We start from the raw sequence: 12,578 nt of genomic DNA, 5'->3' as shown, positions 1-12,578 counted from the left end.
ATGCAGCAAGGAGCAACATTAATTAACAAATGCAAAAGTGGCTGTAAGAGGTTACAAGGTGATATCAAATGACAGTGCAGACCAATGAATGAATAGAACAATAATGTCCATTGGCGAATATGGGATCAAATAGTCCAAACAAGCGACAAACAGAGAGAAAGAGGCTCTAACACCGCTAAGTTACCCAGACACAGCGTTTCAGATGAATATCCTTTGTCAATGGGTTTAACAGGCTGTTCTCGATTAGAACTTGATACTGACCTGTTCCGTTTTTTTAGGAATCTACGCACCAAGGCATTTTTTGCAAATCAACCACAGTTTCGCCCTGTCTCCACCTCCTCACACTTTCCACCCAAAGTTGATACCAGAATGTGCAGGTCTAAGAGTAAGTGGTCCCCCCCAACTACTTTCCCATCTGCTGAGACATTTATCAACTTGGTCCAACGTGACATATCTAGATCTTTGTCTTCAGGTTTGACCACACAGCCAAGGCATAATCTCACACGTTCTGAACAAGAAGCTTTGCAGTCTTTATGTAATGATCCTGGCTTGGTGGTCAAGCCTGTGGATAAGGGGGGTGCCACAGTGTTAATGAATACTGCTGATTACAGGAGTGACATTTTGTGACAATTAAATGATCGCAACGTTTATCTGGGGCTGGAACAAGATCCCCTGCATCAGATTAAACGAGAAATAGACTCACTGAGTATCACTGCAAGAGATGCCAGCACGATCAGCAAATGTCTAGCAGACTTTTTAATCACTGACTTCCCACTATCCCCTTTTGTTTCTTCCGAAAATCCATAAGTCTTTGATTTATCCACCTGGACGCCCCATTGTGGCAGGCAGTGAATCTGTCTTCCAACCACTTGCAATTCTATTGGACCAAGTCTTTAGACCCAAAGTAGCAGGTATGCAGTCTTTTATTCTTGATACTACATCCTTTCTGGCCAGAATAGCGGATATTGGCCCAATTAACAGACCTACACTGCCCTGCACCATGGACGTGTCCAGTCTGTATACCTCTATCCCGCATGATTGTGGAAATAGGGTAATTGAACTATGACCTTTGAACCACCTATGTTGAAGTTCTTGCTGGACCTATTGCGGATCGTGCTGACAAAAAACTATTTCTCATTTGAGGGCAAATTTTACCTAAAACGCCAGGGCACTGCTATGGGCAGTAATATGGCCCCAGGGTATGCTAATTTCTTCATGGACGACTTTGAGAAACAATTTGTGTATACACACCCTCTTTACCTTTCACAGGTTTTATTATATATTTCGTTATATTGATGATATCTTCTCTCTTGCAAGGGACCGAGAGTGATCTTTTGAGATTCAAGCAAGACCTGGATAGTGCAGTACCCACCATCAAAATTACCCTTGAATATGATCCATCAGCAATCCATTTCCTGGATGTTATGGTGAGTTTCAAGGACTGTACCCTTCATACCAGCCCCTTCAGAAAGCCAACTGACTGCAATACTTACCTATCAGCTGATAGTTTTCACCCGACTAGATTAAAGAGAGGGCTACCGTACAGTCAGTTTGTACGGATTCACCGTATCTCTTCTGATGATGATGTATTCTTTAGGGAAGCTGGTAAAATGTATGATAACTTTAAAAAACGGGAGTACAGTGATGACACCCTGAGGAATGCCCTTGATTGTGTATCTTGATTGAATAGGAGAGATTTACTCTCCTTTCAACCTAGGGATAACTCCTCTCAGATCCTTATGGTCCTTACGTTTTCTTCCTTGTCTCAACAGGCAGCCAGAGTCGTCCATGAACATTGGCATATCCTGAGCAGTGACCCAACTCTGAAGGACACCTTTGGGGAACAACCAATCTGTGCCTATCGCAGATCGAGAAACATCCGTGACACCCTCGTACATGCGCAAAGTACTCCACAACAAAGACCGACAGGTAACTGGCTTACCAATACTGCCAGACCACAGGGGATGTTTCCCTGTGGCCATTGTGAGCAATGCAATTTTGTTGCAGGGGGTGATTCATTTGCTCATCCGCAAAGTGGTGTCTGGATTCCCTTTAAGAATTTTGCTAATTGTTCCTCCAAGAGAGTCGTTTATATGATCACTTGCCCCTGTGGTCTGGCCTATGTGGGCCAGACCACTAGGGAAATAAGGCGTAGGATAAGCGAGCATCGCAGTGACATCAGGGGTAATGACCTTACATCTCCCCTAGCAAGGCATTTTTTAGAGGCTTTGCACAATGTGTCTCAATTAAGATTCCGTATTATTGAAATTGTCAAACCTAATTCTCGTGGAGGTGATTTTGAAAAGAAACTATTACAAAGGGAGCTATATTGGATATATAAGTTGGATACATTATATCCACATGGTTTAAATGATGAGATTGTTCTGAATTCCTTTTTGTAGAATCTTACTGCTGTATGTAGTTGTCAACCAGGGGGCGCTCTCACTGCAATTTAGCTTGTTTTTCAAGCAGCATATTCTATATTTAAGTATGTTTTGGTTTATATTGTATATATTGTACATATGTGTGTTATTTATGTACACTGTTATCTGTTTATTTTGTAGATATCTGATGCCATCACATCGTTCATCCACAGCACACCAGCATATACGATCAGCGGGGACTTCATCTGTTTTGCCTGCTCTGTTCCTCCCCTTGCTGGGTATAGCTAAGCGGCACCTCCCATTCCCATGATTGACGCGGCGGCCATCTTGTGGATGGAGTTGATTCTCCCCACAGTGCCCTGCCACGTTTGGAGATGGTTGGTGTCTGCTTATGATGCAATGGCGCAGCAATGCACGTTGTGTGACCTCATTCCGTCACTGGGCCGGCCCCGGTGTGATGGCGCTTCCTTATCCGCGCATATAGCGCTATTTAAAACAGCCTGCAGCCCGCTCAAGCCAGGACTCCACCGCACTCTGCCTGCTCAAGTTGCCGCATACAGCCTGCTAAACCCATTGACAAAGGATATTCATCCGAAACGCCGCGTCTGGGTAACTTAGCGGTGTTAGAGCCTCTTTCTCTCTGTTTATCGCTTGTTTGGACTATTTGATCCCATATTCGCCAATGGACATTATTGTTCTATTCATTCATCTGCACTGTCATTTGATATAACCTTGTAACCTCTTACAGCCACTTTTGCATTTGTTAATTAATGTTGCTCCTTGCTGCATTGTGTTTGCATCCTCAGCATCCACATAGCAGTGTCTAGACCATGATGTGCCTTTGTGCATTTTGTATATACGGTGTATGTTACTATTGACCTCTTTTTGTGAACCCATTTTGTCTTAAATACAGACTTTTTGATCTTTTGCAATGTAATCTCATGGTTGTGCGTGTCTTATGTATATATTTTGTTACTTTTATTGTGACACAGCACCCAGTTGATCTATATTGCCTAGCTCTTTTAGAGTGGTGTGCATCCTCATGTGTTTCTATCTTGATGGAAAGAAGACCCTCCAACCTGAAAGATGCAGAGCTCATTGCTAAAGACGAATGGGCAAAAATACCTATGGAGACATGCAAAAAGCTGGTCTGCAATTATAGGAAGCGTTTGATTGCTGTAATAGCCAATAAAGGCTTTTCTATTGATTATTGAAAAGGGTATGAATAATTTTGGACTGGACACGTTTTGCTCAAATGTAAAAAAAAAAGCTGAGAGATTTTTTCCCCACAATAATACCTCTTGTACATCGTCTTATTATCTTTTGGGAGAAACCTATGTCATTTGCTGTCAAAAACTAGCTTTTTGAATAAAAGTAACTTTAAGTCAAAATTTGCCAGGGGTATGAATAATTATGAGCAGCACTTTATGACCTGCGAGCTGTATTACCTGTGAGATGCTATAAGCTTCAAACAGAGGTATGCAAAACTGAAGGTCTTCTTGTAGTATAAAGGAGATAGTGTAATTTGGTCCAATCCGTGAAAAACAAATGACTCTGCAGGAGACAGGGGGAGTAGCCTCTGGTGCTGCTTAGGCTGTGAATGAATTGAAAGACAAATGACTATGCAGGGGGAGAAGCCGTGGCCCAGGGGACCAGTGCGTTAAAGACTCACTTCGTTGTGTAAGCTGAGGCATTCCCTGGGCCTACAGTCAATACCCCCCTTCCCCCCCGCTACTTCAGTTTATGTGCATCCAGGACTTCCCTGATGGCTCCAACCCCATTGCCTTTAAATGGGGGCCTAACAATGGTATGTTGACGATTAAGGATAGTTCAGTTGGGGAGTCAACTAGCCTCTCGGTTCCAAATACCCCCTTCAAAACGATACAGGGCCTTTCAAATCTTGCAGACTATGCGCCAAGATAATAACAAAATTTCATATACTGTACATATTTTGAAGATATGTGTCTCTATGACCCTTTCCAAAAGAATGTGAGAACCTGACTGCACTCATTACAGAACCGACCTGTGCGAGATGACAACTTCCCTTACATAGCAAAGTGGGAAAGAGACCTTAATATTGAAATGGACTGGGGGATTGGGGCTGTTTTGAAACTCTGGCCAAGGAAAGTCTCACTAACATCCACATTAAGGTGTCACTTGGAGAGTTACACAGATCATACATTATACCCACAAAACTACACCTAATTGACCCCTCAGTTTCTAGTCAATGCTTCAGAGGTTGTCAAGTAGAAAGCTCTATGATCCACATCTGGTGGACATGCCCTAAGGTTTCACGATTCTGTTCCAGAGTCAATACATTGATCTTGAGGGTCCTACTTATGCCTTTCAGCAAATGCTTGAACGTATTACTGCTAGGACACAAACCTAGTTGCACAAGGTATCCTGAGCACCACCTGCTCCAGCATATAGCCAAAACTCATATAGCAGCAAATTGGCTGTCCTCAATTCTCTCATTCTTCATGGTATTAAAAAAATGAGAGTCCACCATGATCTCTGAAAACAGTGAAGCCTTTGAAAAACATGGGACCCTTGGGTCACCTTTAGAGGGGGAGCAGCTTTAGGTATAGTAAGTTAGGTCACTTATACCCCTCATGGAGCCAAAGTTCCTTTGACAATTCCTTTTCTAGACTGAATTGTAATGGTGTCTCCCATAATGGATCTGCTACCGAAATGTAACACTAACTAATAATGACTGCTGAGCTGACTTATCTGGTAATGTTTGGCAAACTATATGTGCCGATTATTTTTCCCAACTCTGCTGAAACACGTTAAGCCTTTTGCACCTATGCGTTGTTGTTTGTTGCTATGTCGTTTTACTAAATCCTTATTTTTCTATTGCTAAATAAATAGATTTTGAAAAGTAAAGTATTACCAGAACAGTGAAATAACTGTTCCATGAACAGAACATGGTTGAGGAGGAAACTGGGAAATGGCTGTAGTGAAGTGGTGACATGCTCATAGCTTTTATATTCCCCTTCTAAAACGTATTTATTTTGAACCTGTTGTCTTTTCTCTTCCTGATCGGGCCATCAATCAGTTGATTCAGACAGTGAAAGTTGATTCAGCCAGTGAAAATCACCTAAAAGAAGACTCACAAAAATGCCAAGAATCATCAAGAGTGAGTCACATAGTGGAAAGAAATGGAAATAAATTGAGCTGGAAAAAATAAAAATTGATGCAGCATTTAAAAACAAAATTAAGTGATGTGATGTTAAAATGAGAACCCATCAGCACTAAACTGCATTAACCTCCTTAGCGTTCTGGACAAGCTGAGCTCGTCCAGAGACGCCGTAGGGGGGCACTCAGGCCCTGGTGGGCGGATTTTAATATTTTTCTTTTTAAAACATGCAGCAAGCACTTTGCTTGCTGCGTGTTGTAGACTATCCGCCGTGTAACGAGCGCCCCCCCAGACCCCGTGCGCTGCCTGGCCAATCAGTGCCAGGTAGCGCTGAGGGGTGGATCGGGACTCCCTATGACGTCACGACGTCGTTGACGTTGATGACGTCATTCCGGCCATCGCTATGGCGACGGGGGAAGCCCTGACGAAGATCCCGTTCAGAACGGGATCTTCTGAAGGCCATCATCGCCGGCGGCGATCAGAAGGGTGGGTGGTATTCCGCTGGGAGGGGGGTATCATGTAGCTAGCGCTAGGCTAGCTACACGATTAAAAAAAAATTAAGTGTAAAAAACCATGCGCAGCCGTGCGGCTACACCAGGGAGGTTAAGCAGAATCAGACCAAATGAGTGAGCTGGGACTCACGAAATGCATTGCCAGTGCATAATACATTTTCATTTGTTACATGAAGTTGTCATTTTTGAGATAAGCCACCTCATCTTTTTTCATTTTAGTTGTTTTTAACACAGTCTGTTATATCCTTTGTTGCCTATTAACCCCCGCTTGTCTAATTAAAAGATGTGCAGTTAAAATTGCTGATGCTTTTAGAAATGAGAATATGGCCAGAAATGTGGAGTTTGTATCACTGTGACAACAGACAGTTGATCGAAGTATTTTGCCTGATGGACCAGCAAATTGTGGATAAGCTGCAGAATAAGTTAAGGACCACACCTTCTCTTTTGCATTGGATAAATGTACTGATTTAACAGACACTTGGTAGTCCCAAGCAGTGGCAGCACCCCCCCCCCCCCCATATTGCTCACCTGTTTGAGGCATTTTAAAGATGCTGGCAGATTACAGGGGGTGCTAGGATTTAGGAAACACACTCCAGTGTTCCCTACAATGCATGCACACATTGTGGAGAGACATTATGTACTATAGAGAGGAGAAGTTGGGATATGGCGGCATGTAGAAGATACACTGTAAGGGTCTCTACGTCAGGCGCATTGCTAGGGCCTAGGATTCAGGGTTCAAGCTCTGAATCACTGTTCTAGAGATCTCAGGGCCCATCACTGTGTTGTACATCTCACATGGCACCGGTTTTCATTGCCATGGCGCCTGTGCTGTTAATAAGCCGCCCAGCACCGGATATCATAAGGGCCATGGCAGCCCCTTTCCAGCTCATTTGGTGCTGGCGTCTGTTGCCATAGTACCACCAGAGCTCTCTGTAGGCCACTAGAGCTGCTGGGGTTGATGGGGTTGACTGACTTAGCTAGCATGAGCCAGGAGGAAAGCCAGTTGTGTAGGTTGCACAAGGATCAAGGAAATTGCACTGGAAGACAAGGCCCACCACCTGCTGTGTCCATGGGATATCTCTGACTCCCCCTACCATCCTTTGTCTACCCCACACTGGCTTCTGATTCTGACCACTCTCTGCTTGTGCCCCACACCTTTTGTGTTCTTCCCACTGCCCAGTTTATGCCCCATAATGCTCTCCCATTTCTAATGTGGTTTATTGTTTACTGCATTGCATTTCATATATAGCGTAATGTTTGCTGAATTTCAAATGAGACACTTCTCCTCACATCATGGCAAGTGTTTAGATGGCCTTTAGTTGTGTGGGGTCCAGAGGGTCAAGGTAAATTGGAGAGGATGCAATCACACTAGTGAGGTATCGAGGTTGGAGACCTAATGGATACACAAACTGGATTGTTTGGATCCGGCGGTTCTGAACATCGATATAGATTTGAATTGTTACATTAGTGATAGCTGAAAATTGTGTTGTTATATGGCACCAAGTTACTTGCAATGTGTGGGGCAGAGCCTTATTGATTGGGCTGGGATTGATGTTAAACATTATCTTATATATCTATGTATGTAAGATGACCCACGGTCAATATATGTTGGTCTTATCCTGGGTTCTTTTATAAAGGAGTGATGCCTGCTGTATAATTCTTATAGGACTTGTTTTGTTTACTGGTGTCTATTGTATTATTATGTGTGACTTACTGCAAATTTAAATTGATTGTGTGTTGCCTGCTGGAAATGAATCATGCTTTTGTAGCATCATTCAGATGTGTTAATGTGGAATATTTGCCATCTTGTGGTGAAAATGCAGATTGCAGCATTAGGACATACTAATTGACCATTATTTTATTATTATTTTAATTTAGTGACTTATGTTCACTCTGAAGACTTGATAAATGTTAAACTAATGGCTTACATAGTTTTAAACTTAATATATTAATGTGATAGCAGCTATGGGCTGCGCTTGTAACGGGCAGCGGGCTGCTCTGTTTGCACATGACAGCCAATAGCAAGTGACGCTATAAAGCACGCCATATCCAAGGCTCCGTAGCCCCTGATGAGTTACCATAGTTACGAAACACGTAGAGCAGAGCTACGGAGCGGCGCTACGTGTGACATCACCAGACGCAGCGACTTTCTGATGCACGGATTTCCTATACTATAAGCGGCGGTGTGGTTGGGGTGAGGGCCTGGGCGGCTACTTTGAGGCTGACATGCTTATCTCAGAGCTGCGTGCCTCCCCATATTTTTGCATACTCGCATTTAGTCTTTGGAAGCATATTATTGGTTTTTACTTGAACATTTTATAATAAACGTGGGAAGAACCTTTTGCACTTTTATGCTATGTGAAGCGTTATTTTTGGAGGTGACGCCTACAAATTGGAATTACAAGAGCCCAGCAGAGGTTGCCGAGGTGGCTGAGGGGTGGCCCTGATTTGCTGACGGGCCCGTTTGGCCAATCCATTTAGTGAGTCCTTTCATATTGAGGGGGTATATGGTGCTTTGTATACTCCCCTCTATGTGGCTAACTGCAAGTTGAGGAGCTAACCACAGTAGAGACTGAACTTTGAGCGCTTACCCTAAATCCTACATTGAATTTCAAATGGGTCGTAATGTGCGCTGAACATTATATGTGGCATCACGTTCACTCCATTTCACATGTGTCATAATCTCTAATGAATTTCATATGTGGTGCAATGTTTGTCAAATTTCATATGTGGCGTAATTTTTGCTGAATTTCAAATGTGGTGTAATGTTTACTGCATTTCTTCTGCGGGGTAATTTTTGCTGAAATTCATCTGTGGCATCACATTTACTGCATTTTCTGTATGGCATAATGTTTAAAGGTAACCTTTGCTGCTTTTCTTATGTAGGTTAATGTCTGCTGCATTTACTATTAAATTCAGTGGAAAGAAGAAACCGGATTCCGGAACTCCAAATGCAGAGATACTTTGTTTAAGCACGGTGACAGGCTTACAACAGATTAGAAATGTGACAGTGTCGACAGCTGTTTCGCGTGACCTCACGCCTCCTCAGGACACCAAGGCTTCAAAATGATTTATTATTAAATTGTCATAACAGCTACAGTTAACATTTTGGGGTTATTGTTGCTGCATTTGTCATTTTGGAGGGTCATGATTATTAAACCTCCAGAACTGCCTTAATTCTTCATGGCATTCAAACTTGGGTCTATATTGACATGATAGCATCATGCATTTTTTATAAATCCATGGTGCAAATTTTCCGTTCACCCACATCATGAGGGAAACGCTACTTTATTACTTTTTTTAGCGGAACGCTACCTTAATGTGTCTGTCTTTTTTGGGGGGGGGGGGGGATTGGGGGCATTATCTGATTACCTTTAGGAGCACTTTGCCTAGCTGTGTTTTAGGAGGAAACTCTGGCCCACTGCCTTTTAGTTACTCTGTTACATTAGAGTTGGCCCCATCCACATACTGGCATGGGCAAGCCTGTTTTTCACTGTTCCAAGATTTGTGCCACACTTTCACCTTCTCCTTACTGCCCCGAGCAATGTCCTGCTCTACAAACAGGGCTTACACAGGATATGTAAGACACAAAGTAAGGAAAAAATGGTGGAGTGAGGGGCAGGAATCAAGAAAATTCTGTTGATAGCCTAGTTTATGTCTTATTAAGTGTTTAACCACTTCAGCCTATCTGGACGGATCTATCCGTCCAGATAGGCGCATTGTGGGCTATATGGACGCACAAGTTCGTCCAGCGGTATGTCCGCGCATGCGCGCGCACCCGCCGCTCGTTCACAGCCCGGCCGACGGAGCGCTGATTGGTTCAAGGGACCAGCAGGTTCCTTAACCATTCAGATGTGTTTACAGGCAGAATGCACATTGTTACAACCAGTAACAACGTACATTCTGCTAAGTGTTTATAAACAAAGTTTCCCTCCCTCTCTCACAGCTCTCTGTCATCACAGATTCTGTGAGTGATCTGTGCTGACAGGAGCTGAGAGAGAGACTGCAGCAGTGTGGTAGGACTTATTTTATTAAAATTTTGCCCCCCATTCCTTGATTTTAACCCCATATCTACCCCCTTATCCCCTGATCCTCCCTCTCCTTGCCATTTATTCTTTCTAACCCCCCTTCCTCTAACTTTTGGGTACTTTCACCCTCTCTACGCTTTCTTTATACTCTTTCTATCTACTTTTTATCTACTCTTTATCTATTTTATCTATCTATTTCAGTCTATAATTTAAAAAAAAGAAACAATAGGAAAAAAAAAACTGTCACTTTAAACCCCCCCCCCCCCCCCCCAAAAAAAAAACCCTATCAATCTATTTCTTTCTTTTTTTTTCTATCTCTTCTTTTTAGTATGGCGAGGAGGCTCTTTTCTTTGGAGGAGGCAGTCGCCTTCTGCGAGCAGAGCAGTAGTGGGGCTGACTCAGGCAGCGAGTGGTCCCCTCCGAGCGACTCTGATTCAGATACTGAAAGCTCAGAGTCCGGAGGGCTGCCATCTCACCAATTGTGTTGGGACGATCCTGATTCCCGATGAGGAACCGTCAGGACAGTGAGAGGCCCTAGCTGGGGTCTCAGCGGGCAACACCACAGCAGCCAGCAGCAGCAGTGGGCAGACAGGAGCCAGCAGACAGGAACCAACTGGACAGTCAGAGGCCATAGCTGGGGTCTCAGCGGGCAACACCACAGCAGCCAGCAGTGGGCAGACAGGAGCCGGCAGACAGGAGCCAGCAGACAGGAACCAACTGGACAGTCAGAGGCCATAGCTGGGGTCTCAGCAGGCAACACCACAGCAGCCAGCAGCAGCACTGGGCAGAGGAGAGCCAGCAGACAGGGTGGGCGGCCATCGGTACCTCGCAGGCAGCCGGTACCAGATCATATTCTTAATGGCACTTAGTCACTCTCTAATTTTGAGGTTCCCAATATACCACCCTTTACAGCCACTCCTGGTGTGTCAGTGCCTACTGACAATCTGTCACCCATTGAGCTGTACCAGCTCTTTATTACGGTGGACTTTTGGCAGCATATGGTTGAGCAGACTAATCTCTATGCTGAACAATTTTTAGCTGAAAACCCCACCCACTGGACTGTGACAAAATGGAAGCCCACCAACGTGCCCGAATTTAAAATTTTCATTGGCTTGATTCTCAGCATGGGTGTCACAACAAAGCCACAACTGAGAATGTATTGGTCCAAGGACCTCTATCATAGCGCGCCCCTCTACCCAGCAACAATGAAACGGCAGCGATTTGACTTACTATCTAATTTTTTTCATTTAAATGATAATACCAACCATGTTTCACGGACTGACCCTGCCCATGATAGGTTATTCAAGTTAAGGCCCATGCTGACCCACCTTACTGCAGTATTTCGAGGTCTCTACACCTCAGACCGTGACATTGCAGTAGATGAGTCCTTTGTACCATTTCATGGTAGACTTGCCATTAAGCAGTACATACCTAGCAAGAGGGCAAGTATGGGGTAAAAATGTACAAGACATGTGAGAATGGCACTGGCTACACTTTCGCCTTTACAATATACGAAGGCAAGGACTCCGCTTTACAGCCAGCTGGGTGCCCACAGTACATTGGCACCAGTGGGAAGATTGTGATTGATCTTTTAACACCTTATCTCCACCAGGGGTACCACCTCTATGTAGATCATTTTTATTCAAGTGTACCTTTGTTTAAGTTCCTGTACTCAGCCAAGACTGGAGCATGTGGGACGGCTAGATCCAACCGTGTAGGCCTCCCACTACAGGTAGTGAACAAAAAAAAATACATAGAGGACAGTCCTACAGCCTCAGATGTGGCGAACTCCTCGCACTAAAATACTTTGACAAGGGATGTGATGATCCTAACAACGATCCACAGTGAGGCCACCGTTCCTGCCATGTCAAGAGGGGAGGGAACTGTAAAACTACAGGCTGTAGTTGGAGTACACCAAGAAAATGCGAGCAGTGGACTTGGCAGACCAAAAACTGGCTTCTTATATGCTAAGAAGAAGGCGGAGGGCACCTTTGTGCAGTTCCAGGAGAAAGTCCACAAGTCTCTAATTTTTGGCCCTACCCAAATCGCTCAGCAAAACGATCAGATTTATTTGGAGAATTCCCTTAGACTTAAAGAAAGACACTTTCCTGCCCTGATCCCCTCAAATGAAGTGCAAGCCACCCCTAAGAGAAGATGCAGAGTATGTTTTAAACACAAGATGAGGAGGGAGTCCAGATATTTTTGCCCGGATTGCCCCTCAGCCACAGCACTATGCGTTGCCACTTGCTTCAGGACATATCACACTCTTCCACATTATTAATTTCTTCTTCTTCCTTTTTTTTTGGGGGGGGGTGTCTATATTTTTTTAAACCTGGACATATTTTACTGGCCTTTTACCATTTACTGTGTACTCATGTCACTTACTGTCCCTTAAGAAGCTCACATTTGGCCTACCAATGTGTTTCTGAGGTGTTGGAGGAAACTGGATGCTTGGGAGAAGCCCAGAAACATAATCAAGCTGCCAAATTGAACTTTGGACACTGCTTCCAAATTG

The sequence above is a fragment of the Hyperolius riggenbachi genome, chromosome 8 (assembly GCF_040937935.1).
Source record: "Hyperolius riggenbachi isolate aHypRig1 chromosome 8, aHypRig1.pri, whole genome shotgun sequence".
In the NCBI taxonomy this organism is placed as follows: domain Eukaryota; kingdom Metazoa; phylum Chordata; class Amphibia; order Anura; family Hyperoliidae; genus Hyperolius; species Hyperolius riggenbachi.
Note: the sequence above shows the minus strand (reverse complement) of the source record.